The sequence below is a fragment of the Athene cunicularia genome, assembly GCF_003259725.1.
Source record: "Athene cunicularia isolate RWA chromosome 5 unlocalized genomic scaffold, athCun1 chr5_part2, whole genome shotgun sequence".
In the NCBI taxonomy this organism is placed as follows: domain Eukaryota; kingdom Metazoa; phylum Chordata; class Aves; order Strigiformes; family Strigidae; genus Athene; species Athene cunicularia.
The window spans coordinates 2,129,673-2,157,420 of record NW_020799102.1 but is presented as its reverse complement, the minus strand read 5'-3'; the positions used below and the strand labels follow the sequence as shown (position 1 = coordinate 2,157,420).

At 41.0% G+C, this 27,748-nt stretch overlaps 1 protein-coding gene across 4 annotated transcripts in view; it reads right to left on the bottom strand.

Moving 5' to 3' along the window:
* The window catches only part of ST5 (suppression of tumorigenicity 5), a 142,307-nt gene extending 116,934 nt beyond the window's left edge, over positions 1-25,373 (bottom strand). For 2 of the 4 annotated variants that reach the window (XM_026850461.1, XM_026850463.1), the window contains exon 1: positions 25,285-25,373. The gene's annotated coding sequence lies outside the window, so the exon portion shown is untranslated. Of the gene's footprint in view, positions 1-24,623; positions 24,826-25,284 lie in introns of those variants that run through there. The other 2 variants (XM_026850460.1, XM_026850462.1) reach the window with 2 other exon arrangements.
* Positions 25,374-27,748: the final 2,375 nt, after the last annotated feature.

Here is a 27,748-nt window from a genome sequence, read left to right as displayed (position 1 = left end):
CACCCACCCACCCACCGGAGCCAATGCAGCCACCTAACCGCTGTGGACTGTGGCTCCTGCCAACAGAGGGTTTCTGTTGAGGCTTCCTGGAGCAACAGCCCTTCCCAGCAGAGCGAGGAAGCCGGGCAACAGCCACAGACACGCCAGCTCTGTTCCCGCGCACACCGCATTCACAGTGGCAGAAGGGAGCAAGGGGGTTTTAGACAGAGGCAAAACGAAAACAAACCCACAAACAAACCATGAATGATATCAAATACCTTTTTAAACCTTTCCAGGCTATGAGATGGTATTTAATGATTTGAAAGAGCTTTCCTTTTAAGAAAATGATTTACGTACTGCTGTGTACATGACATGTTAGAGTCCTCTCAAGAGGCCAGCTGCTGTTCCAAAGAACTTACACTTCTATGATAGGAATTTCATAAATGAAGGCACTAACTATCTTCCCAGATGCAGGTTTGAATAGACCCACTGTACTGGTGAGTTCTGCTGAGGGAACAATCTTTCTTCACAGTCCGCAGAGCAGGAGTAAATCTGATGCACAGCAGCATTACAGACATAACTGTTTCGTTCCTTCATTGGAGAGGACCGAGACCTGCAGGAGCAGTCGGACAAGCACTGCAGCCCTTGAGCCCAGCAACCGAGACCCCATCACACGGCCTCGTGCAGGCTGCTCCCACGCTGCATCTTGCATGAGTGATAGTCACACTTCCCAAACCCCACTTCTCTGCTCACATTGCAAGTCTTAACAGCTGTAATGCCAAAGAGGGCACAAGAGTACACAGCCTCAAAAACGTGTCAAGAAGAAAGCGTGATCCCATGCCCTCCCAGCCAGCTGGATGTATCCAGGAAGAACAAGTAGCCAGTGCGTTCAGGAATAGAGTCCCCTTTCTTGTTTTCAGATTGGCTGCAGTGCCGTAACATGCTATCGCTTATGTTTAACAGTATTAAAACATGTAACATGAACTTGAAATCTTTGTATGAAATGATTAATTTTTTCCAGACAACATTTGGATTGTCACTCTGGCACCAGCATTTATACCCAAAGTTTTAGCACTGGTGTTCCTACTTTAACTCAATTCAAAACTGTGAGTAAAATATAATTTAATAGCAATTTGATTTTGCAATGATCTCATTGAAAAGGCATAACCAGCATTGCCCTTGCAACACCGAAACGGCCACAGGATAAGCCTGAGGGACACAGATTAACACTCAGATCAGATACAATTTCAGCCCCTTCTCCCGCACAGGGAATGTTCTGGCCTCTTGCCAAGCAGAGAGCATTCCACACACAGTAGGGTAAATTCAGTATAGCACCCATATGGAAATATCTTCTTTAAGACAAGGCCAGGGTGTAAAATCTATTATCTGAACTCATGTGCTCTCACTCCAAAAGTGAATGGGTCTACAGCAAAAGTTTAACTAAAACTTTTCCCATCTCACGGGAGTCCACATTTGAGCAAACTTTTGAATGGTAGCGTCGTACACCCCAGCACTGAAGATGGCATTCATCTTCCTTTTCTTCTTTCTCACACATTTAAGTTGAACACAGTAGAGGTCTAATTCAGATCTGCTCCCTATAAAAGACTATTTTTATTGTCTCTTTTAAAGTGTGATTACTATAGAAAAGTAACACTGCATCGTCAACCCGACCTTCGGAATTACACCTGCCTACTCCCAACACATCAACAAACAAAAAAGTCCAAACAGATTTGTAATGATCAGTCATAACACATAGTTCACCTATTGAAAGGGCAAACCTGAATTCTACTCAGCTTTCATAGAATTTATGCTTATGCAAGTTGGCAGCTAAACTCTATAGTTTCAGGCACTCCTTTGCTAGTGTTCACAGAGGATGCTATCAGAAATTAAATCATATCCCAGGCTTCTCTCCTGTCTCTACTCCTTCACTGTTCTTCCTTCAGTTCAGCTGTATGCACACTCATCTTTCCAGTACCAGTAAGCAGAACTGAAAATATGAATCTACAAATAGATAAATTATTACAGATACACAGATGCAGTTATGCACATGTATGCACAATACTGCATACGCAATTTGTTAATAAAATTCACAAAACTTGTCTTACACTAAGTAAATTAGCCAGAATAAAGTATATACAGAGTATAAATAACGCTTTCCTACTAAAAATTCCATCATCATAAAACAAATACAGCCTTTGAGGCTTATAAAATCTCTTATGTGAAAATTCTTCATGTGAACATATTTTTTTCCTGGGTTTGATTAACGAACAAATCTAAACATTCAAGACAGAAACGAATCCGTTTTGTCTGGCATGAAGTCTGCATTACCAAATTCCACGTGGTTTCTAGTTGATACCACAAACTTGGCCACAGTTCATTCAAAACTCAGTCCTAGTCCTCCAAAAGGTAGGGAAATACCTGTGAAACTTTTTATGATGCTGAGACAGGGATTTTCATTACAGAGGCAGATAGAATCCTACCTGTGCCCACTGCGCAGTGGGCAAAAGCTGATTAACATCAGATTTCATCCTGCTAGAACAAAATAAATGTCTTGTGCAACTCTAAAAGGATTTTGATTTATGATTTTTTTATTTTGATTTATGAAATTATGAATACACATCAAATATCTTTTGTAGCTATCTACTCATCTGTTGATTTGGGGCTGAAGTATTTTAACTGGTAATTTGCCTTGAAATTTATAGGAGTTATAAATGCACCAGGATTCACAGGTTCCTACTGAGCACAAATTCCTGCAGTTTCCTGATGGAGTAACTGCATCTCTTTTCTGGTGTGTGCTTAACAACTGTGATAATCTCAACTCCTACCTCATTTCCCCCAGACAGATCTTTTCCTGTTTAACCTGAAGGAAGGTTGCACAGTGGTACAGCCCATACACATCCTATGTTTTAGATTCCAGAGTCATGCTAAGGATCCTTTTTCTGATCCTAGGAAGTCTAAGGGTGTGAAAACATTAAATTCACTTTAGCTGAATCTCCACAGCAGCTATACTCTAGGTGGAGTTCTAAAGAAAATACACACGTGAAGATGGTTTGAGGGCTTTTTTCCAAACTGCAGTTTATAGCACAGTTTCAAGGTATTATCACTGCTGTTCCAGACATTGGCATTTTCTTAACCATTTGACCAGTCTTCCTATTAAAAAGCCATTAGAGTGGGAGTTTCTGTGAGTGACAAATTTGCCTCATACTATAGCCGTACCACCAAAACTTCAAGCAACTGCTCCATTTATTTCTTACAGAAGCAAGTTTTGGCCCTTCCAGTTTTAACAAGAAAACTGAAGCCACAACACAAAAAAATGAGAACCCTTTGGTAATGCAACCACACCCCACTCATTCTGCTCTGTGCCCAGTGCCCCCACCCAGCCACAGATACACAACAGAGAAACACCAACTGTTGAAACTTTGCAGATGGCAACTCCTATATTGTGCCATTTTGGACTTTCTCCTCAAAGGATCACTCCACATGGCTTCTTTTATAGGGTCAGGATTTCTTTTCTTGGGGGGATGGATATTTGGGCATGGAAAATAGCTGTGAGCATGAACAATGGGGAAATAGCATTTATAAACTGAAATAAAGTCTTTCAATTTGTGGAAACAGCTGGAGGGAGGAATGAATCTTATGAATAACATAGCTAAACTGAACAGATTGTTGACAGCAAGTTCTTTCAGATGCTAACTATGGCTACACTCTTACATGACCATACAACACTTAAATCTATAACTAAAGATTTCACACACAATGATGTATCCAGCATTTTCTGGTTTGTCCTGTGATTAACCAGTCCATCCTTTCCCTACATGTAACTTTTAGGGAAGAAAGAGTAGTTTCTTCTGTAATTTGTGTACTTAATAGTGCTATACATGTGCTGAAATAAGCATTTGTTTTCATTGCTATGCAAGAGGAACATATACCTTTGCCAACAGAGATGCTCACCAAAGGGAAGCACACATTACTTGCAAGTCTTTGACTTGCTGACACAAACAGCACAGTCTCCACATGGACTATTCAAAGGCAGCTTTGCAAAGCACCAAATGGACCTTGTGTACAGGAACTACAGCATGGGCTGAACATCCCAGAAGTAAGGACAGCAGCTTGGCATCAAGGGAATGCATGTGGACATGGATCTGCCTTACAGGTGAAGTAGAGCCCGGCTTCTACTTGTTCCAGCCTCTCACTGTTCCTGCTTGTATCTCCTCCCCGCTCATTTGATTTGGTGCATAGCATCTGTTCTTCACAAGCTGAAAGAAAACAGACTTCCAGCAGACACCACTGCTCCAGGCAACTACCAACCACTACACCTTCATATAATTCTCAGAAACAACAGAAGTCTTATGTACTCAGGAGCTGACGCATTCTATTGGCTTGCAATGATACAACTCTGTGAATCATTTACGTGCTTTTGAAAAAGGTGAATCACCCTCAACACAGCTGATATAAATTGCATGTTATCTGCTTTAAGCAGGCAATTCACTCAATGCAGAAGTATTAAGCTAGGCAGTCAGCCTAGGGTGCATGTGCATAGACACCTTAGAGGGAGCATCTACCGAGTTTCATGTTTCCCAAAACAATGAGGCTGTCAGGAATCAAGAAGTAATCACACTTCTTACAAGAAACAAGCGAGAGACTCAAGTGTATGTCATTTAGTACAACACCTTTTCAACACAGCATCTTTTCAGAGTAACTCCACAAGTGAATGCCCAGTGAAAACAGACAATAAATACAGAGCCAAAATTCCACATGACAAAACACCTTAGTAATGTCTCTAAATGTATTACAGAAATCTTTCAAAACCTGCCAGCAAGGTACTTTACTGATGCTAAGCAGCAGCACATCTATTTCAATAATTATTTTTCTTTTTCTCATGGAAGAAAGAAAACCTATTTTGCTAAATAAATCTTTTCTTCCAAAGCTACCCTGCTTCAGCCAAGCCCCATTATTCATTGCACTGTTAGACAACAAGATTGCTTTGATGTCAATGGATCATACAGAAGATTTAACACAGTAATCTGTCTGAAAAATTCAGTGGTAAGGTCAAGAGTAAACTAAGTTAAGAAGTATTTGCCCAGTTCTAATTTAGTTAAGAGCTTTACTTGCTTCACATAAACCCATGGAGTTATCAACTTATTTTATTTATCTAGCACTACATACTCAAAACCTCCACCTTCTGTTACGACTACTGACTGCCTTGTCCAGTGACCTGGAAACTCAACCATCTAAGGAGAAACAATGACTAAATTAAAATACTCTTGTCTATAAATGGTCTGTGCAGAAGGCACCATGCTTCTGTAATCAGCTATCGAGTTTAAAATTACAGGTTCATGTTTCAGAAATCAACAGCTACAGAGACATGAAGAAGAGGAAAGGACATGACCAGCGTTATGGAAAAACACCATGCCCAGAGAGTCTGGAACTACTTGATTTCTAATTTACAGAATTGTCCCTACTGATAAATCTGTCAGCCCAAAAGCTCAGTGAAATCAAAACCCAAACATTTTAGTCTGCTTGCTCAGTAAACACAAAATTAGAAGCAGTATTTCTATTAGGTTTTTTCTGTGAACAATAGTAGTTCACAAGTAGGAAAGGTGCACTTTCAACACCTGTCTATTCAACAGCAGTGTTCTCACAAAATACAGTCTTTGTGCCAACACACTGAATCCTGAAGTACTTTGATTCCCAAAATCAACAAAGGTTTGCCTGAATGATTAAAGGCCCCTGTTGCTTCCACTAGGCATCACAGGGAGTTCTGGCATCTGGATTTAAGGCCAAGGGCCACTGTATTTTAGTCTGAAACTTATTTCTAAGGCTTACTTTAAATAGCACCAGTGAGTTCTACAAACTCAAAAAACCAACCCCAGGAGCTGGGGACAGGAAAAGAAAGGCTGACTTTGAACGAAGGGACTCAAAGATCCTGTTCAAACTGGACAAGTAATTTGAGTCTTTTTCTTAGCCAACAAGTGGTGTTCTGTTATATGCTTTTGTTCAGGGCTGTGGGGAGATGAAAGGTTTCACACAGACATGTAGAGGCAGGGGAGGTGAGGCAGGGTCTTCCTACAGATTCGTTATGAATGGAGATAGGCATAGCCATAGAAATACCAGGATGCCTGCTTTGTACAAACACAGCAGACAGACAGGCAAGTCATCAGGTTTATAGTCCAAAGGACATAGAAACATAGAACCATATGGTTTGGGTTGGAAGGGACTTTAAAGATCATATAGTTCTAACACCCCTGTCACAGGCAGGGACACCTTCCACTAGCCCAGGTTGCCCAAAGCCCCATCTAACCTGGCCTTGAACCCTTCCAGGGAGGGGGCAGCCACAGCTTGTCTGGGCAGCCTGTGCCAGGGCCTCACCACCCTCAGCAGAGATAACTTCTTCCTTACATATGACCTACACCTACCCTCTTTCAGTTTAAACCATCACCCCTCATCCTATCCCTACCCTCCCTGATACAGAGAGTCCCTCCCCAGCTTTCCTGTAGCCCCCTGTAAGTACTGGCAGGTCGCTCTAAGGTCTCCCCAGAGCCTTCTCTTCTCCAGGCTGAACACACTTTAACTCTCTCAGCCTGTCCTCACAGTGGGGTGCTCCAGCCCCCCAAGCATCTTCGTGGCCTCCTCTGGACACACTCGAGCAGGTCCATGTCCTTATGCTGGGGGCCCCAGAGCTGGGGGGGGGGGGGTCTCACAAGAGCAGAGGGGCAGAATCCCCTCCCTTGACCTGCTGGCCACACTGCTCTGGGTGCAGCCCAGGATATGGTTGGCTTTCCAGGCTGAGTGCAGAGTGCTGGCTCAGAGACATGACAGAGACAATTTTACACTGACTAAATCTAAAGCAAGCTCCTACTTTCTGTACAGATCTCTTTGATAGTTCATCAGCACCTTCCCAGTTGCTTCCCATTGTTCTTCTCAAGGTCCCCAGTAAGCCCTTAGAACATGGGCAATACATGGGGTTTGGGATTTATTAGGGCTTGGGGCATCTGAAAACTGAAGTTCTCTTTGGGCACTATAAACAACCAAAAAACTCCACACCACCTCTATCAGACAGTGAATGGACCCCTCAAGAACTAGTTTTAGAAAAAACTATGATTAAAAAATGTGCTGGAAAACAGTCAAGTTATGGTTTATGAACAAAAAAGCATTAAAAAAATTTACATTGGAACTTCCATTAAGAAACCAGAAACAGAAATGTAGGGACAAATAACTAATGTAAGATAAGAATTTTAAAACACTGCTTAAATGGATTTGACCCAGATTCCTACCCTCTGTTATAAGAAAACATTCTGAAGAACAATTCACAAGCATGCTGGTTCTCCTAATTTATCTCAATTGCGTAACAATTTACAAAGCTTCAATAAAAGACTTGCAACAACCTTTCCCACTTTGCTGCCTGCAACACCTCCTTACCAGTGAAGGCTATTTAAGAAAAGCTGAACTAAAGCTGAAAACAAGCAAAATTTAAACTCATAATCATGATTTGAAAGGGAAGGGTATAAGTAACCCTTCTACGTAAAAAATAAGGGACCCAAAGCATCTGCCAGTAATCTTGGCTGCCTCTGCCACTTCAGATACTCCCTAGTTCTTGTGACAACATTCTTTTCAGTCTAAATTGCTGTTTGCTTGTGTTCTGACTGTTATCCCTCTTCCCCTCAGTTCATTTATAGAGAAATATCAAAGCCCCTCCCAGCCTTCCTTCTGCATTGTTTTTGCAAAGCTCCACTCCTCTGTCGGTTTTTTGGTCCTCTGTGATGTTGAGCATGCTGACAGCAGGTCAAATATCACCCATTTGAATGTGGATGACCAGAATCACCCAGTCTGCCAGGAGGAGGTTCTTCTGTGCCTTCCTTATCTCCACTGAAAATATGCATATTAGATTAGGTTTGCCATTTTCACCACATGGTGTTACTAATCAGTGCACTCAGTTTCTTGTCCTCATCTTCAGGTGATGACACTGACATGCCACTTCAGTTACTTCAGCCTGATAAATCACCAACTCAGCTGTGTAGCAGAAGCAAATTTAACTGCATATTTCTTTTAGTGAACATTTTAATGGAGATAGGATGAAACCAGCCTTGAGATGCTCATGTGGCAGTTCATTACTAACCTCCCTACAACATGATATTGTTCTCACAATACTAGCCCTTATCTTTTTATCCCTACCAAGTCACTTCCCAGTTGCTCTACTGATCCAAAGTTCTCTCAGTACTGTCCACTGTGGTTCTGCTAGCAAGCAGGAGTCCAAAGAGAACAAACCTGCCACTGCAACAGAGCTATCATAGACAGAGATTAGACTAGTCACCACAATCTACCTTTTACTTTTAAACTCCAAGACGCCCCATATTCCTTCCCTCCAAACTGGCTAATCATGATCAGAATCACTGATCTGTCTTTTTTCCACTTCTGCAAGAAAGATACTCTATTTGCAACTTCCAAGCACATGGTAGAAGTCCTACCCTTAACGGTTTGCTGCTGCACCAGCTGTTTTCATGTGCCTTTTATTTTAGTATTTCTTCTTTGCCTCAATGGCCAATCTTATTCATCAGGTCAATATTCATCCACCCCTTTCACTCCCTTGGGAATGAAGGCAGAGCACAGTTCAGTTTCTGCATATTCTGTGCAGCCACTAAAGCATTCTTCTCATACTAACTATTCCACCTACCCCATGCCTCTTTCCTACTTCTGTTTTCATAAATTTTTGGGGGAAAAAAAAAAAAAAACAAACCATACTTTGTTTATTTTTATATCCTTAGCAGCATTCTAATCCAACTTCACCTCTGGCAGTCCTCATTTGGTATTTATGCTTCTTGACCTCAAAATTGTATCTCCATTTCCCCATGATTTTTTTCTCTCCTTTCACTGCAGACTTTTCCTATTTCTTCTTTGTGGCTATTCCCTGGGACTCCCTTCCTGAGAGAATGATTCTTGGTGGCTCTAGAGTCTGTAACCAGGAAATTCCAGGCCTGCTTCATATTTAGGTACCTGTCCAGGTCAGCCCAGCTCATGCTACTAACTAGTTGTTACAAGTCTATCACAATTTGGTCTTGAAATACAAAGCCTTGTTACAGAGCCATTTTTAATTCTTCCCATTTATTTAAAAAACATGAATAATTGATGTTTTCAAAGATTGAGTGTTCTATTTGACCAGAGCTCCTTCATCTCCTTATTAATTACTAAATACAAAGCAAAACCAAAACTCTCTTGTTAAGTGATGAAAAAATTTCTACATATCAATAAATATGTGGGCCCCATATTATTAGCAGTATTTTTCTCCTATTTTGTTGCAAAGATGATGCATGGACCACAATAAATTAGCATTTGCTGAAGAATCGCAACAATTTCTTAATCTGTGCTCATATTTTAGTATTAACTGAAAATCAAAGAGGCAACTTCTGTTTCCAGCTGCCTGGACTAAATGCAAACTAACTCAGCTGATTTCAGTATAGGCAGATTGAATTCAGTTGGTGAGACAGGATGAAACCATTTGCTCCTAGACTTTTGCTGAGATGGGCAACTCCACCCCTTTCAGAACAACAGGGAATCTGCGGAGATAGGGCAGCATCCTTCAATAGAGTCCAATATACAAGTGGTCATTTACCCCTCCTGGCCCAATATGCATGAAAACAATGTTAACAGACTAGTTAAAATGAGCTATTTGTATTGCCCCTATCCTTCTATTTCTCTCAACGTGTAACTCAGGCAGCTGCTTTTAAAAATCTCTCCCAGCTTTTATTCCCCACTCCACACATTGTTACTTAGAAAACATTTTTTATTAGCTCAAAGAAAAAATCTGACATTTCTATGACCTAGCAAAACCAGCAAGAATGAAGACATAAATATATCCTTAGAATAGAATTTACCTTTTCTTAGCCAAAGTTAGAGCAGCTCAGCATCTTTAAATATCACAGTGAGAAAGAATAAAAAAATTTAAGTTTCCAGTTAACAGATGTAAAATCACATCTCGAACTTTTTGCTGAAGCTTTTCTTTTCTTTTTGCATCTCATTTTTGTTTCTGTCAACATTATAACATAATCCATCTGAGAGGTTTAAAACTAAACGGCTTTAAGCGGTGGGTGAAACCACAGTATGTTAACTGACAGGAGGTTTTGGCTCCTTCATCTTTAAGCATCTAGCAGGGGCTAGAAAGTTTATAGACTTCAATCCAAGACGCCTAATTTCCTAATACATGCTGCTTAAGCATGTTTTCTTTTAATTTGTTTGTCTTTGATAACTACAACATTATTTTCTTCCAGCTTCTCATATGTATTAATCAATACTAATCCACATTTACTATAGCTAATGGCTTTTGTCTAAACATCTGATTGTGTCAGATGATAGTAAGCATTGTGCATGGCTGTGATGCCACCCAGCAGAGTCATCTCCATCTGACAGGTGACAAAGGTGACGACCATAAAAAAAGACATGGATAGTGAAAAATGGAGGTAAAGCAGAAGTACAACTGTGATGCCTCTGAACATTAGACAGTTCTCCTTCAGCCAAATATAAAGCTATTTCCAATATATAGACCGCAGACAACAGTTACTAACCTGTTTCTTTTCAAAAATGAAATATTTCTCCTATGTCACACACTCCACAGCCATCTCCAGCACAAGAGATTCTATATTTGAACAATCTGAACAGTGGAATAATGAAACCTTATAAAATACATATCCTTGTCCATATTGGGTATAGCACAATTCCAAACCAGACTAATGCTGAAATACAATCCAGGGGCTGTGCTTCCATTCATAAACTGTTCCATTCAAACACAGGGTCTGGAATGAATTTTATCCTCATGTTCAACCAGAGAGCCACAATTTATTATAGTGCTTCACTTTTCAGTTTCAATCCACACAGTTCCAACCATATCCCTAACGTTTTTCTCCGTCAAGTCTAATGGAGATTAGCAGACTTCTCAACCAGTACCATCCATAAAGGGAAAACGCAGCAGAATCCAACTGCCTGGACACACAAAGATGCAAGTCCAGTTACATACCACATGACTAAAAGAAACCTACCGTGTACACACAGCTTCAACTTTTTAAGCTGGAAAGGCATCAGAACGGTTCTTTTGTTAGCAACAACATAAATGGGATCTCAAGTGTACTTACTTCAGCTCTGCCTTTAACTCACCATTAGACTATCTATACAGCAGGCTAGCTCTATTACTCCTCCGTAATATCACAGTAATGCTCCCTGACAGTTTCAAACCACAAAATAAATAACCAGTGTTTCTTATTCACTGCATATGCTGCATCTGAGATGTGTCACAAAGGTGCAGGGTTATTTACACCAGTTGAATTTTCAGAGCTGTCTCAGGCACCTTCCTAGGCTCTCTAGGGAGTCACTACCCTCTGATGTCCAAATTAAAGGGAAATAGGGATCCAGCAACACAGGTCAGTATGACCAGTTTCAATCTATAAGCTCACTACTTTGTACAGCATTTGTCGCCAGGTTTCCACAGTGTCTTAAAAATATTTCTCTGGTAAAAGGACCCCACCAAAAATTGAAACAGAGCTGACAAAATTTTCATCAATAGTTCTCTGCATACAGCAAGATGACAGAAGCATCTGATGCCAGGATACCACAAACTAGAAGCAATTTAAATAACTACAACAAAACCCCCATCAGCTCCTGGGCCAGCACAATTTCCACCAGTGGGAGGGGAAAAGGAAGAAGGGTGGGGAAAAAAAAAAGTCACAAATCCTTTAAAATAGATAACATGGTCCTTCAGCCCAAGGATGAAATCCAGCAATCCAATCTGTGATTTAACATGTAATTGCTAAATATTTATTTTGCTCACAAAGCTTATTGCACTAGAAATCTCTATCAATCAGTATATACTCATACCACACCACAAATCAGATTTCCACAGTACATGGAGAAGTAGAAACTAGGCTTAAGTTAACATAAACTTTTTAATAAGTCAAAAGGAAATGATGACAGTCATACGGTACAGATTTCTTCTACAAGTAAAATTTATTAATTGGTTATCTATTAACCAAACTTTCACATACCAGTAAAAAGCTTTCCATCTGTTAAATTAAAAAGTATGTGTTTTGCTCAGTGTAAAACCACCACCATGTCTCCTTTACATAGTATTCTTACATTTTATCTGCTTGGTCACCTAATAACATAAACAGTGAATCAGTCTAGATTCCATCAAGTCTTCAAACTCTCTTTGACTGACACTGGACAACTGTTAAATTGTCATCCATCCTGTAAAAGATGAAACTGTTTTGAATATAGTTGCTGTAGAATATGTTTTAAATTCAGCTCTGAATGTCTTTATTTGTGACTAAGGTAAGAAATATTTTTAGCACAGCAGCTATACCTCCATCAGAAGAAGCCTCATCATCTGTTCTGGAAGGCAATATGCCAAAAGAACTGTGGTGCATTTTCATTCACCTCTTGGCTACTACTTCTTCTAAGGTTTCTGTTTTAAGACAGCTAAGACCAAGTTCTGTGAATCATGGCTTGAATGAGATCTAATTATTCAATTATTTTTAAAGCCTTTCCTTATTTCTTACAGCTTTAAGGATCTTACCCTTCAGGGCATTTGTCCTCATGTCTTTCCAACAATCGGAAGTGCAGGCAATTTCTTTGCCAACCATTAAAAGCTTTCAAATTGAGAACTCAATACAATACCCTGCACAGCCCTTTTGTATACATTCCTTTTTATCTAGGAGGAGAGACAGAAGAAAAATCTGTATAGTCACCTAATCACAGACACAGTTTTATGAGACCTGATCTGCAGCTTTGTGTACGTCACAGATCTATTGCCCCTAATCTAAGGAAAGTTAACTCCCTCACAAAGGTATGTCACATTTACCTTTACTTGAATATCTAGGATTATTAAATCATAGGCTGGTTTTAGGTTGGAAGGGACTTTAAAGATCATATAGTTCTAACACCCCTGCCACAGGCAGGGACACCTTCCACTAGCCCAGGTTGCCCAAAGCCCCATCCAACCTGGCCTTGAACCCTTCCAGGGAGGGGGCAGCCACAGCTTCTCTGGGCAGCCTGTGCCAGGGCCTCACCACCCTCACAGGGAAGAATTTCTTCCTTAGATCTCATCTAAATCTACTCATTTTCAGTTTAAAACTGCTATCCCTCATCCTATCCCTACACTCCCTGCTAAGGAGTCCCTCCCCAGCTTTCCTGTAAGTCCCCCTTTAACATACCCTCAGATATGAAACTGCAACTAAATGATCTACCTACATATGTTTATGTAGGAGAAACTTAAATTTTAACCATAAAACACAAACTACTTCAAAAAGTGAATTAATTGGAAGGTTTTGATGAAGGGGAAACAAAAATCTCTCTCAACTGTCATTCTGCTGAACAGCCCTCCTAATTTGTATTGTGCAGATGCTCCCCCCTTACCCTTTTTCTTTCTTCACTGTTCTCCCTTCCCATCTCTTACTGTTTTTTCTCACTGCTCTTCAGTTTCATGACTGTGAAGAAGTGCTGCTCAAAGCTCCATGACTCCCAAACGGATTCACTTTGCCTTTGATGAGCCAGCTGCTCCACAGCTCGTAAGGACAACTTCGTTTCAATTTCTCTTTCCATCCAAAATGCAGGCATTTTACATTGCTCACAGTAGTTGCTGACCTGAAAATAAACTTTTCTATCCGAAAAAAAGTAAATACATTTTCTGTTTGACCAAGGACTTCAGAATACTATATTCAGTTTGAATATATAGTATTTTAGCCCACTACGCATACAGGAGCACCTTGCAAAGGTGCTTACAGGATTTGAGTTCTGCTTTCAGAGCAGTCAGGACTTCAACATTTCTGGAAGTCAGTGGGACCTCAGAGCTTTTGAGAACACTGTCCTTAGACCCCAAAAGCACAGTTACAGATTTCCAGGTATCTGACTGTTTAGTGGAATCGCCACATACATCGAGAAACTGAAACAATTTTTATTTCGATGGAACTTCAAACTGCTTCTTACAATTTTAAAGGGTTTTTTGTGCAAACAAGTGCTCAAATAGATCAGAAAACCAATCCCGCGTGTCTTTAGAGGGCACTTGTGTATTTGAAGAATTATTTTGCCTCCAGAATGGTTGCTCTTTGGCTATTGTAGAATATGTTACTACAGGGACTAAGGGACTTAGCATTACAACAGCCTGAATATTAATTTTCCATCTTACTTCTTACCAGTCCCATCATTTTTGGTTTGGCTGCTACTACGTCAATACAAAGAAAACCTGTCTCTGAACAACAACATCTGTTTTCTCCCTATATGATTATACTCAACAGAAACAATAATAAATAGTATAATATAAATTTACAACTAATTCCTAACTATCTGTTCATCTTAGTCTTTAAAACCATAACTCCAGGCAACAGTGATCCCTCAATTCCCAAGGAAGATGACTCAGTCACTTATATGGGAATACTTCTTGGGCTTCAAGCTCATTTTTTCTGGGGGAAGATTTTTAAATGCAGAATAAAAATTCCAAACTAGGATGCGGATAGCTAAGAGACACTTGTTCACAGTTCTAAGAAGCTGTTTTTCCACTTCCCTGCTTGCAGGAATGTGCTGGCTACAGAAACACAACAGAAATGCAAACTTCTCATTGAGATACAGGATGGAGAAGTTTTGTAAGTACTGCATTTTTAGCCACAGATTTGTGACTGGACTGGGAGAAAGTAATGAGCAAATGGATATGCACTGACTCATTCTCACTTCCTTTTAACCAAAAGATAATTAATGGCTCTTCAAAAATCAAAATGTGTGTATCTTTCGGAGAGCTACAGCTAGAAAAAGCAGTATTTCTACTCAATTCAATAGCGATGCTTATGAGACCTAATTTTTATTATCCCAGTTATTATTACAGCCACTACATCAGAAACTTAGCCACAGATTAGGACTTGGCATACTGAACACTACACAAAAAATAAAATGTTAGTCTCATTTAAGTAGTTTCTCTTCAAACATTATGGCAGACCGAGTTTGCTATGACATTTTCAGTTTCTTACACCATCAGGTGCAATGTCAGAGGTAACTTGCTGGTGCTGATGGTTACTAGGAGAGGAATAAAACTTTGCAGTTAACTTCGTGAGTCAACTAACACTTCATTTTGCTGTAGCTTTGAAAAAAGTATATACAATACAAAAGGTAAACCAAAAGGTATTCCCTCAGAAAATACCCAGCTATGCTGAGGTACATGGCATTTTTTGAGAACAAACACATTTCCATCCCTCGTCTTTCATTCTCCTATTGACTATGCCTGAACAGTCATAAAGATGGCCTGTTCCCTCCCTCTGCCATTGCTCCTGTGGAGGTCAGGGGTAGATATTTGCCATTAGTACATGACAAATTTTGTCTGAGGTATATCCTTATTTCTTTTTATTCAGCTTCCCCCTCTGCACCTAGCAGATAGGAGCTGTAAAATAGGATTCACATGTTTCACTTGGCAGCTTTGACTAGAATTTCCAACAACACTTGAAAAAGCACTGGCTTAATTTATAGCAGTAACCACATAAATAGTCATTAGATTTATTACTCATCGCTTTAAAATAAATATATTCACCTATGTGCATTTCAGTCAAAATCATCACCTTTTGAGTTTGGCGTGACACAACTGTGGCACTATAAACAGTGCACTAGTGAGCAGCAGAAGCATCACCATTTCCTATGTCGGAGATAATGCTGGAAATCTCAAGCCGGGGAATTACTCAGTACTGCCTGCGCACAGGCTTGCTGCAGTCAAATGAGACGCTCAGTCCCAGAACACAGTCTTGAACTAAGTATGTTTGCCTTTACTCTCTTGGAAACCTCTCTTGGGCAAAATTAGGGTCTCCCAAACAAAATTTTCAACCTGATTTGGAGATAAAATGTCCCTGGTGAGACTTCTACTACTTGGAGTCAGATAATACAGATAGTTGAAGCGAGCAGTAATTCATACGTGCATAGGTTATACAGGTACACACAGAGCTGTCAGCTAAACCGCACAAGAGCAGCGTGTAGCACCAGGATTGAACCTCATGACCTTTTGATACAGTGCCCCAGGGTCTATCACTTCAGTTAAAAAAAACCTCCAATACCTGCCAATATTAGCAAACCTGCATCCTGTTTGCAATTCTCTGCAAAGATGGACTGAATGCTTGTAAGCAGATAAGATTCTATTCAGGAAAGGGCAATCATGTTATACTTCACAACGCTCTGGAGCCCTCCTCATCATCTTATTTATGTCATTATCTAATTTATTCAACTAGAATTTCCCTCCTTTCACCTTCCCTGCATAAGAGAGTCAAATACTTAAATGACAGATCCAGATAGATTTCAAGATACATTTGTGATAGAAAGAGATCTCAGCATGTCTATAGTTTTATCCTTTATTTTATGTATGAGTGTGATTTGGCATGCAACATACTAATAGATAACCTACAGATAAACTATTGCAGATTCCTTCATCTTGTAGTGTTTAATGAGGAATTTCAAAGGGAGAATACTTGAATATAAATAAAATGCTCCTGCTCTTTTTTTTTTTTTTTTCTTTTTTAATAATTGCAACAGAACAAGTCAAACTGCTTACCCCACAGGTTCAATTGTGGCCAACAAACCTGCCTGAATCTCCACAACCTTTCTGAAAAAAAGCCAGTTTGATTCAAGGGTGCCCAAGCCTGCCCTGTAATAGAACATCAGTGCTTCTGCTCCATTCCTCAAAACTTCAATCTGATATTTAGAGTTTCCTTGGTCACTAAAACAATGAATAAAACTTAAAGGCATTAATTCATCACTGGTTCAGCCCCATATAGGAGGTACTGAAAATTACAGAGGAATGCAACTAGTCCTAGCTGGCTAGTTCACATACAAAAAGCAGAATCAGTAACAAAGAGCAGGAAGAATAATTTTCTCTTCTTATCCATATGCTTTCCTGACTAGGGCCAGCAGGGGATTTTCTGGGGGATTTACTGATAAAACACAGCTTTGTCACATTTGTCAGACCTGAAGCTGTCATGGAAACATAACTGATGTGACAACCATTAATGAGCCACTGTCACGAGGGCGATCTGTCCAAGCCAACAGATCTGCTGCTCCTGTTCAGTAGCGGGCAGCACTAAAACAGCCTAGCAGGCTCTCAGCATCACCCCGCCACCACAAGTGTCCTAGACTATTTTGTTTTGGGAACACCATGTGTTCATGCTACTGAAAAAATATTTCACAGGATTTCCAGTCTGCAATGATGGGTTTGTTGGTTGGGTTGTTTTTAAAACAGATTGTAAGAAAATGTTGAAATGATAAGTATTACACTGAGCCAGAACTCTGCGTTTTGACTTCGCTCCACTTCTGCCCACCTTGTGGGAAGTCAACCACTCATCCAAAAGAATAATTACCTTTTAACAAGGTTTTCTTTCCTCTTCCACAGAGGGGTTTTTTTTTGCACTCTTCCTCCAACCTATTCCTAACAACTCCATTTTCTACCCAGACTCAGGAGTAGCCGACTGTTCCCTCACTGCAAGCAATAGGTTTCTACTTTTCTCCTGACAAATCATTTTTTAACAGTAAATATTGTAATACTTCCATAAGCCAGCACACCATTTGGCACCAATACAGGAAGCAGGAATTCACCCTTCTCAGAACCAGTGGCAGTTCACTTTGGAGTCTGTCCTGTCTCTGAGGGGCACACGTGATGCCAGATTCTCAGAAGACAGTAAGCCCATGTGCATTGCTACTGTAGGCAAGGGCATACATCTCACCAGCAACACAACTGCCAAACTGACATTACCGATACACCCGATACAACTTGGCAGGAGGCTGATGCACAAGAGAGTTTTACCTAATGCAGCCTGGTTCTGCACAAAGTAATTTTATTGAGGTGGAAAAAAAGAGTAATGTGGCCATTTGTTTAGGATTTCAGGACATCACACAACCTGACCAGAGCAGCCATTGACTGACACCCAGAATCTCTGGATAAATGGCCACTTTGCAATCAGTCTGCCCTATCCAGAGCATGAACTGCATAGATTTAAAAAAAATAATCATGGAAACCTTTAGCATAACTCCACTGGCTTCATCTTTCTCTAACCGAGGATCCGGCCATACTTTTAGAACAGGTAGGTACACCCATGCTATCAGAGCCATCAGTGCTACAGGCACTGTGCTGGGATCTGCCGACAAGGTGCTGTAGCTGATGACCTCGGGCTGCCTCTTGGATGCCCTGTTCTTCCAGATAGTCATAAATCCCCAGGAAGCATTCTGTGCTATTGTAGTACACAGCACTGAGTCATGCTTACATTTGTTTTCTACTGTCCATGCATGTCAGCCAATAGTAAATAAAACACAGCAGGGACCTTAGCTCTTGATGTGTCTCAGCAGAAAACTGGATGTCTCCGTAGGAGAAGAATGCAGATCTTAATCCAAATGCCAGATTTGACAGTATATTATACTATCCACTGACTCAGGCACAAAAGAGATTATAACCTGCTGATAGTGCCCCCTGTACAACCAGCTTGTATCGCAGCCCCTGACCACACACAAAGAGCTCCCAATATGTGGGCACGAAGGCAGCGTTTTAAAATGCAGTAAGGTTCAACCTCTGCCTTCATACAACCTTTACCTTAAACAACTCTCATTTTCAGGGAGACGTCTGTTGAGAAACAAACCTGGACTTAACCGCTGGATAGAAAGTGAAACAGCCTCACTCTCATTGCTACCCTTTCCCCTGTCTCCATGACCCCTAAGGTGAGGAGGAAGAGAGCAGAGGCAGCACATGGCAACAGACAGGGTCTGTCAGGACCTCAGCTCTGCCGTGTTTTGGAACCACCTCCTCTGTGCCTTGACAGCAGCTCTGGCCTGGCTCAAGGGAACAGCGGTCCAGCCCAGCTGATCACCCAATCACCATCAAGGACACAAGCTCTCTGGGCTAAAAATGCAGTCTCCTGCCAGCCCATGGCTACTTGGGAGCAGTGGAACCTTCTCACCTCATGCCTCACCTCACCTCACTCCTTGCTCTCACCTTTTGTGACTCCTGCTCCCCTGAGCATCCCAAGCAGGGGCAGAGGGAACAGTTCCATGAAAGCAGGTGACATTACAGCATCATGGCAGAGGCTTACTGCTGTAGGAGATAGAAGATGTAAATGGATCATCTTATGCAGCTCCAGGGACAGGACTGGCTCTCCTTCTCCTCTAAAGTCTCAGATCAGGAAAAGAGCTGTGCTTCAGCTGCCCAGGCTAGGCTTACAGGTGGCACACAAGGGTAGTGCTTTCCACAAGAAACAAAAGGGGCGGCCAGACAGCCGCCTGTGCACGTCCCAGGGTGATACCACTCAACTTACTGTCATGTGCTTCTGCTAATAAAAGAGCACTGGAAAAACAGCGTTTGTTCTTCGGTTTTCATATGTTCCCAAAACCCAATCTGCTGCCCTGAGCGAGTGTAGTGGAGTCAGTATAATGGCGAAACCCTGCCTGACGCACAGCAAAGCAGCTCTAATCCCGAGCATCAGCCTGTTACAAAAAGCATATCCATTGTCCAAAAGTGGGGTTTTTTCCATTCTTCACTCTGAAACCAACTTGACTTGTCTCCAAAAACCAACACCAGAATGAGTCACTTGAAATTATTTTTTAGGCAGGTTTCTGAAGACTGAGTTGTGATATGTCCCCTTCCCTGTGACAACACGTCAGAAAACCCCTGGGGAGCTCTCCCAGGAACTGCTGGGGGATGAATGCACCAGGCTGAGCCCTTCAGCTTCTCACCTCCCCCAGCACAGGTTTGAACATGTTGACAGCAGAGTGGTATGAAGATGGTTTTGTCCTCTTCAATTCTTTTGGATAAACAGGATTGTGCTCTACATCAGAGATTTTCCTTTGTATCTTTACTCAATACTTTTCTTGGCTTGACGCTCTTGACAACTCAGTCATAAAACAGCTCTCTCTGGAATAAGCCATTCAAATTAATCAGCTGTCAGCTATTCTCCTTTTAAAACTAATAATAGAAGATCTGCATGGGCCTGTGAGAGACTGAAACATGGGAATGCGAACTGTGCAGCTGCAAATGTTTCCATACTGCTGCAGCTCTCGAACTGCTTTTTGCTCTCTACCAAAAAGGCATGAAATAGCATTGCAGGGAGCAGGTTCTGTACTGTCAAAATTGTCCAACTATCATCAGCATGTCCATAATGTTGCAAACACTTAGTGATGCTTTTTAACTTTCAAACATACTTTAAAGAGGGGAAGGATGTTCTGGTCATAAATCAACAGGCTCTGCTGGACCAGGAGCACAGATAATTTGATGGCTTGTATCCATTTGATGCCAACTGCACAAGGGATGCCAAACTGTGCTCTTGCCATTGGCAGAAGTTTTAGCCTCTGATTCATCTTTTTGTCACCAAACTGCAAGTGGAGGAGGAAAAAGTTGTTCAAGGACACAGCACTGCCTCTACCAGGATAGGGAAATGGGACTCTCTTTAACAGCCCCTTGCATACAGAAGTTTGGCTCCAAGTGGGCAAAGAGGATTAATGCTACACGAGGCTTGAACTCAGAATAAAGGCTGGCACTGGAAGAAAGCCAACTGTGCAACACTCCTCTAACTGCTTAAGCGACTCTGCTGTTGTCACGTGAAACTGAAGTACTAGGAGACTCTGTTCAAAAAGCACTCGAGGAGGAAGCACACTTTCAAAGCCTGATGAAGGTACAAGAGCCGCACCTGCCTCTTCCAGGTCTGCCTGCAGCTAGTACCATCAGGGGACTTTGCCTCTATAAGCAGTAGGTTCATTTTCAGTCTGAAAAATATTGTTAAAAGCCTCTCAGGCTTTTAAGAGAAAGAAGTTTAAATCCCAGACCGGAAGCCTTAATTATAATGGATTTGTGTGAAAGTTGCCAGATCCCTCCCTGCTCTGTGATCAGGGCTGTGCCAAGAGTCTGCTTTGTGTCACACTTGCAACTACGTTAAATTCAGCAAAGTAACTGGGTCAAAGATGCAAAGGCAGAACAGACATCACTGATTAGCACTAATGATAGTCTAGTCTGCGGAGCAGAATGACAGTGCAATCATTTCAAGGTTCTTGCTGTAATTAAAGGTAGCCACACTCACAAGCTGCTGAGAACAAATCCTTCCGCATGTCACATTTTACACCTTAGAAAGTCACACAGAATCACCATGACCCAAAAACAGCCCGTGAGAGGAAACAACTGTGAGAACTAGTTGTTCATACTGCTGGAGTTGAACTTAACTTGCAGAAAATAAGGAAAGATTTAAGCATGGTGAGCAGCTCTTCTAAATATGCAGCACTGTTGTTTTCAATCAATGAATTCCATCTATTGTGAGCACAGGGTTACAGATGGAAAATACTGATCTCATGTTCAAGAATTTAATGGTGCATCTGTCCACAACTGTAATGCCAGGTGCTCTGAAGATCACTCAACCTTCAAAGAAAACAGCAGAAACTGAGACAACTACAGTGTTTTTCCAGTGTCTCACAGACTTTCCCCAAGAAGAAAAAAACAGAGAGGGGAGTTATTTAGAGAAGGGAGTAAGAGCAGAAATAAATATTGAATTATTGAACTTATTGAAAGTAAGTCCTAGTCTTCTAGACAGCCTCAGCTCATTTGCAAAGCAGTGTATTTCCAAGTAATAAAGAAATACATCAATAAAGCAATTAGCCTGGAACTCACTGCAACAAACAACAGGGAAACATACACTGTCAACCTATGGATAGAGCGAGTACAGGCAGTTATACAAAACATGATCTTATGCAAGATAAAACAAGCAATTAAAACATTATAACTCAGAATATAAAAGGTACTCCTTAGATAGTCAAGAAGAAAAAAAAAATATTTCTGCCATGTCCTTTCACTTTCCTTCTAAGTGCAGTGAGACAGGACACAACTAATCCTATCAAAAACACACATTAATCTCTCCGGAAAACTCAAGTCACTGACTATCCACTGACAAAATGTGGGTGTACAGCCACTGGCAGAAACGTGGTGGACACACAGGACCAACACGGAGATTTACATCAGGACAACAACATAAAGCAACTCCCTTCAAGATACAGAAATGAATGCACCTATAAAGTGACAACTACAGCAGGCTGCTAACCCTGAGCTAGGGACCTGTCCACAGGAGCTGTGTTGAGCAGAGCCGCTGCGCCTGCACAGACTGCTGCAGGAACTCCACATGTGTCACCAGGTATCGCAGCAGCCTTCCTGAATCACTTAGTGACTTCATGGATAAAAACCCCAAACAACAATGTGCCAACACCTGTGTGCTTCTGGTTACATTTCTGCCCAAACACAGTAAGTCAGCTATAGAATATATTATTATGAGCATAGTTATATTATGATTTATGGATTTTTTTTTAATTTCCTACTGGTAAGGTATATGTAGTGTATAACATATGAAAACTTCATTTGGAACCATTCAGAATGCTAGGACATATGGAAATTATATTAAAGGACTACGGGAATGATGCCTTGTATCGCTTTTCAAAGTAACATGTAAATACTACAACACAGACCATTAAGGGAAATGCCACTCAGCCAGAAACACTGGGAGAGAACTCAGCAGGCTTCCTGCTGCATTGCGCCACACAACAGATAAACGCCACAAAGCAACTGTTGCCTTTGAAATGCCCCATTTGCAACACCGTGCAGAGATCTCTCAGGAGTCTCAAGCTGACCATCTGTAAAATGTAAGCATTTAAAAGCAGTGGCTCTGATTTTGAACATCATAATCTTTGTCTCAAATTTCAGCGACTAATAGTCTTTTCCCACACATGAGCCTTAAACTTGAGTTATCAGTGTTGTTTCTTAAGGAGGGGGATGGTCCAAATTAACCCAGCCACTCCACAGATACTTAATTTCTTGTTAAGAATGTCACAAGGATTTCTTATTAAACTGCTTCCAACCAAACAAATGAAAAATTATTATTTTTTTCCAATAACCAAGTTTTTTTCCATAACCAAGTTATCAATTGATATTCACTAACAGCAGTATTTTATTTATGGAATCAAGCTGGTCAAATTTGGGAAGCAAGAAGGGGCACACAAAGTGTTAGACTGTGCTGATCAGCCCCCAGTTCTCAGATGGCAGCCATCAGTTCTGTACACACGTTGCAGAAAGATCGCCTGCTCCAGGACAGCCTGCTTCTCCCTCATGATTGCTCTGCTGGCAGATCATAGCGATAACAGTGTTTTCCCCCTAAAATCTTCCTGAAACTCCTCCCTGAAGCACAGCCAATACTGCCTTTTAATCAAGGAACTATTTGCACACACAGACACACACACTCATAAACAATGGCCACTTGTGAGGAGGGGAGGTGGGATACAAGGATCTGATTTCCAGCCACTGCACTTTCCCCCTCTAGGACGGTTTTTAGGAGAAAGCGGAAATAAGCATCACTATTATCTCCAGCATGTGTTAGCAGCTACGCTGAAGCCAGTCAGCAGCGCCTGGCATTGCCTGGAGGAACACAAAAGACCTTCTGTTTGGAAAGTTCAAGAAAGAAAGTGAAGAGCCTGTGGCCTGGTCCTGCAGTCAAAAGACTGAAGCCGAGGCTGAGAAGTTCTCAGGCAGAGGCTGATCTGAAGCCCTTTGAAGTTGACGGGAAAACTCCCATGGACTCCAGCAAGCATCGGATCATGCCTGAAATGCACAGAAGGGAGCAACGCAGCATAAAAGTACAACTGAGCATCTGCTATAGGGGAGTTTAACCAGCATGTGGGTGACCTAGTCTTTTTATCGTGGCTATCAGTACAGTGTATTTTTGTGATGTTCGAGGAAGCAGGATTATATCCATTTTCTAAGTCTTTTCATTAGGACATAGCAGTTGTACAGAAATCATTAGGCATTTTTCTGCTTAAAACGCTATGCATGCTATCCTAGTGCTGAGTGTTGAATACAGCATTTAGCAAACATCTCTGAGGAAATGGGGAAAAAAAAAGACCCTTTCAAATGGCTGAAATTACTAGTTTGCTGATTTCTTCCCTGCTACCCTCTCCCAGAAAAGGCTGGTTTGAAGCTATGAAAAATACAGCCCAGGACTAAAAACCTTATTGAGAACAATGCTGCCAGCATCATCTCTTCATAAACAGCAGTTTGAGAGGGAGCCCAGCCCAGAAGAAAATCTCTAACAGCACATTCTCCAAACAATTGCTAAAGGATCCCAAGTGTGTGGAGGTTCCAAATCCTCTGCTTAATTAAGGTGCAATTAATTCTCTCATTAAAGATGAATATAGGAGCACCCATGAAGACCGACATGTCTTCTGAATTCTCTTAACACTTCCATAATTATTTTCTTGCATATAGGAGTCATTGTTGCAGTGGTTTTAAAGTTTGGTGCTGTCTAGATCCTAAATGACATTTTCTGTGAATTAATTTCTTAGCAACTTTTTTAAAAAAAAAAACAACCAACACTTTTTGCAGCCTTTGCACAGGATTCAACAAAAAGCCAAAGTATCTTTTTTTTTTTTTCCTTTCAAAAATGCAGGATGTTTCCTCTTTCCCTGGCTAATAGAATCCAACTGTTGCCGCATGACATCATTCCCCAGAGCTAGGGAATCCAAGCTTGCTCAGACATTCGGCTGGGAGTAAACACCACAAAAAAAAAAAAAAAAAAAGAAAAACAAAACATACCAAACTTTAAAATGGGAGGAAATAACATTAAAAAGGCAATTTTTGTTACCTGAAATTTGGAGCATTTCCCTTTCCACTCCATTCTCAGATTTGTATTTCCCAGACAAAACTCTGTCTTATTATCTGAGGCAATCAGAAAACCAGTCGTTTAGCGTCTAATACCTGCTGTGCTTCCCACAACTCCTTCATATGACCTTTCGCAGCACTGATTCCAGCTAAAATGATTGCAGAGAACACAGACTGGCCAGGCCAGTTGTCATGGAGATCTCTCTCTCTCTTTTCATACGCACGCGCGCGCATACACACACACACACAGATTTAAACAATTCTGGGAGGCATCCACAAAACAGCATGCCTTTTCATCAACTGAGTTTTTGAAGCATTCCACCCCTCCTCCAAGCCCTCCCTAGAGTCAACCCAGGAAGCTGAGCTTTGGTCATGAATCGATTGTTCAAACTGGAGATATTGCCTTTTAAAAAAAGAAAACCAGCACAGAACTTGTACTTTTTTTTTTTTTTTTTTGGCCCCAGGAAGGAACACTGAGGTGTTTGCTTGCCAGAGCTTTTAACTAAATCTATTGCATTCAAACCTGTGGGCTATTTGTCTTCACCCGACTTGTTATGAATTTGATCTCTGAAAGCACTAAGGCTCTATTGAAATACAATCATGCAGATTACAAGAAATGCTGCTGGCATGGCCTGACTGCTTACCTTGCTGTTCTCCCAGTACCCAGCCAGTGACTTAATTAGCACAGGTATTCATCGTGGTCATGCAGAACTTCCTGTATTCTTTCATGTTTCTGTAATTAAGAAGTAAAATGTGCAAGTCAGGAACATTCAACTCAAACAGAAAAATCCCCCAGCTAAACATGAAAAAACAGATACATTTGGAAGTTCTCATACTGACTGTAAGTTTACATGTCTCTTAACCAAAACTATCTCCCAGTTAAAGGAGAAACCCATTTCAATGACATCTGCAAATACGAGAACCGATTAATTTACCATATTCATTGGCACAGTGGTTGCGAAAAAACCTTATTCCAAACATAAAAACAAAACATTCCTTCTGTGACAAAAAAACCCTAAATTAATCTCCAGTAACATCATATAGTAAAGCCTGGACTCATTAACGAAGAGAACAGAAAATACTTTAAAAAAAAAAAAAAAAAGTAAGAAAGAACATTTTAGTAAGGAAATTCCGTATAAAGTATTTGGACTCAGAAGAACAGCACCATGCCCGAAGTCTTTACACTTCAAGGAATAGCTTTGGAAACTTACTCTTTAGAGGATTTAACCAGAGTCTGTCATTCAAAGTTTTAAAACTTCATAAAAGATACTAAAGGGACTGCATGACTTTGCTGTCTGCAATGAGTAGCGTAAGCAACAGTCCCTCTAGTGGGCGTAAAATTGCAAAGCTGGCTATGCCCTACTCAGGAGGAAATCAGTTTCTTTTTTCCTCTATCAAGCACTTCATTATGCCGTTATGATATTCTACTCCTGCATTAAAAACTTAAATTTAGCATACGAAACCATTTATATGTTATTTAGGGAGCTGAATACAAGAGAATGTGTATGTACATTACATAATCAACACTGCCAGGTTTATACACGAGGAGATATAAAAGATTTCCAACCTATTACTCTTCTGACTGTGTTTGTAACATGATAGCAAAGGTGGGGTTAGAACAAACCTAGAGAGTGAGGTAGCCAAGATGTTCGATAACACCTGTCTCTCCATATAGCTATTATAATGTTATTGACTGTACTTCTGAAACCTCTACATTTTGCAAGCGACAGAGCTCCCAGCGGGTTGTACACTTAAGCCACCTCTCCTCCTATCAAAAACACTACCCAAAGGCATGTACACGAGGCTTATTTTACAATTACCAAAAACTGCATGCAGACTATTCACAGGTAGAGGAGATAGAGACAGCTACTTCAGCTGTCAAGAATCCAGAAGATGCTGACATGCCATCACATGAAAGTTTTTCTAGAGAAAAACTTTTCTTAAGAATGCACCAGTGAAGTCCAGCAGAACCACAAGAGCCAAATATAAAAAAAATCTGACGTTTTTTGTCTTGAAAATTTCCCTTTGGTGTATGACCTGAGTTAAACTCATAGCATGCTACAAGTGGGCACGGTTTCACCAGCATAACTAGGGAAAGAGGGAGACAGGTAGCTTCTCCCAAGAAAGGCCTATTTTACACCGCAGAGGGAGTGCTCAAAGACATGGAAGTAATAAAAAAAAAAAAAAAACCAACCTCGGACCTGATCAGTGGACAGGTGAAATGGCTGATCAGTCTCAGATTTTCTATTGACCCCATTACTAGTAGCATGGGAGTATGTACAAACCATCTGCACCACATCCCACTCCAGAGTTTATCACAAGGCTTTGTAGCACTTCATTAGGTGACCACATCTACATATATGGTCGGGACCTCAGGGGAGCACGCAAGCTAACACTTATAAACAACTGAAAAACGCTCATTGCATTACATGTACACTCAGTTACAGTTTAAAGTTCCAACCAAAACAAATGAAGTAGTTAAAATATATTATGCACGAACAAATATGTAGGTATAAAACACAGTAGTAAAACTATAGCCCAAGCTTTGGGTCTTAGGCAGGTGGCTATCACAGAAGACCCCAGACAAGCACTCTTCTATCCTAAGCCTCATAGATATAATCCTAATCAATTCATTACCAAAAGGTGAAATATTTGGTTCAGATTTGCCCCAGTGAAACAAGAATCATTCCTACCTTTTACTTTTTTTCTCACTGGGCTTTTCTATGAGCACATCAAGACCTCAGAACTAAATTTAGGATCAGGACAGAGTTTGGGATGATAAACAGAGGACATCATGAGCAGCTGATGTTAATTACAGTGTCATGGCTACACTGCATTAGAATATGTATCCCCATCCCCTGCAGGACACAGACAATCCATTACTCACACATGGCTGATGTTTAGTTTCATATTTCCGATACACTTCCCATTTCTGACGGGTTGAACACACTCCTTGCTACGCTCTGCGGTCCAGAGCGCAGGAGGCAGAGGCCACGTGAGGCGTGCAGGAGCAGACCTGCACTAACAAGATGAGTGTGTGTGAGAAGTCCTCACCGGGGCACACCTGGCGTCTCTGCCCTTGAGCCTGGAAAGGAAAGGATGTGCCGC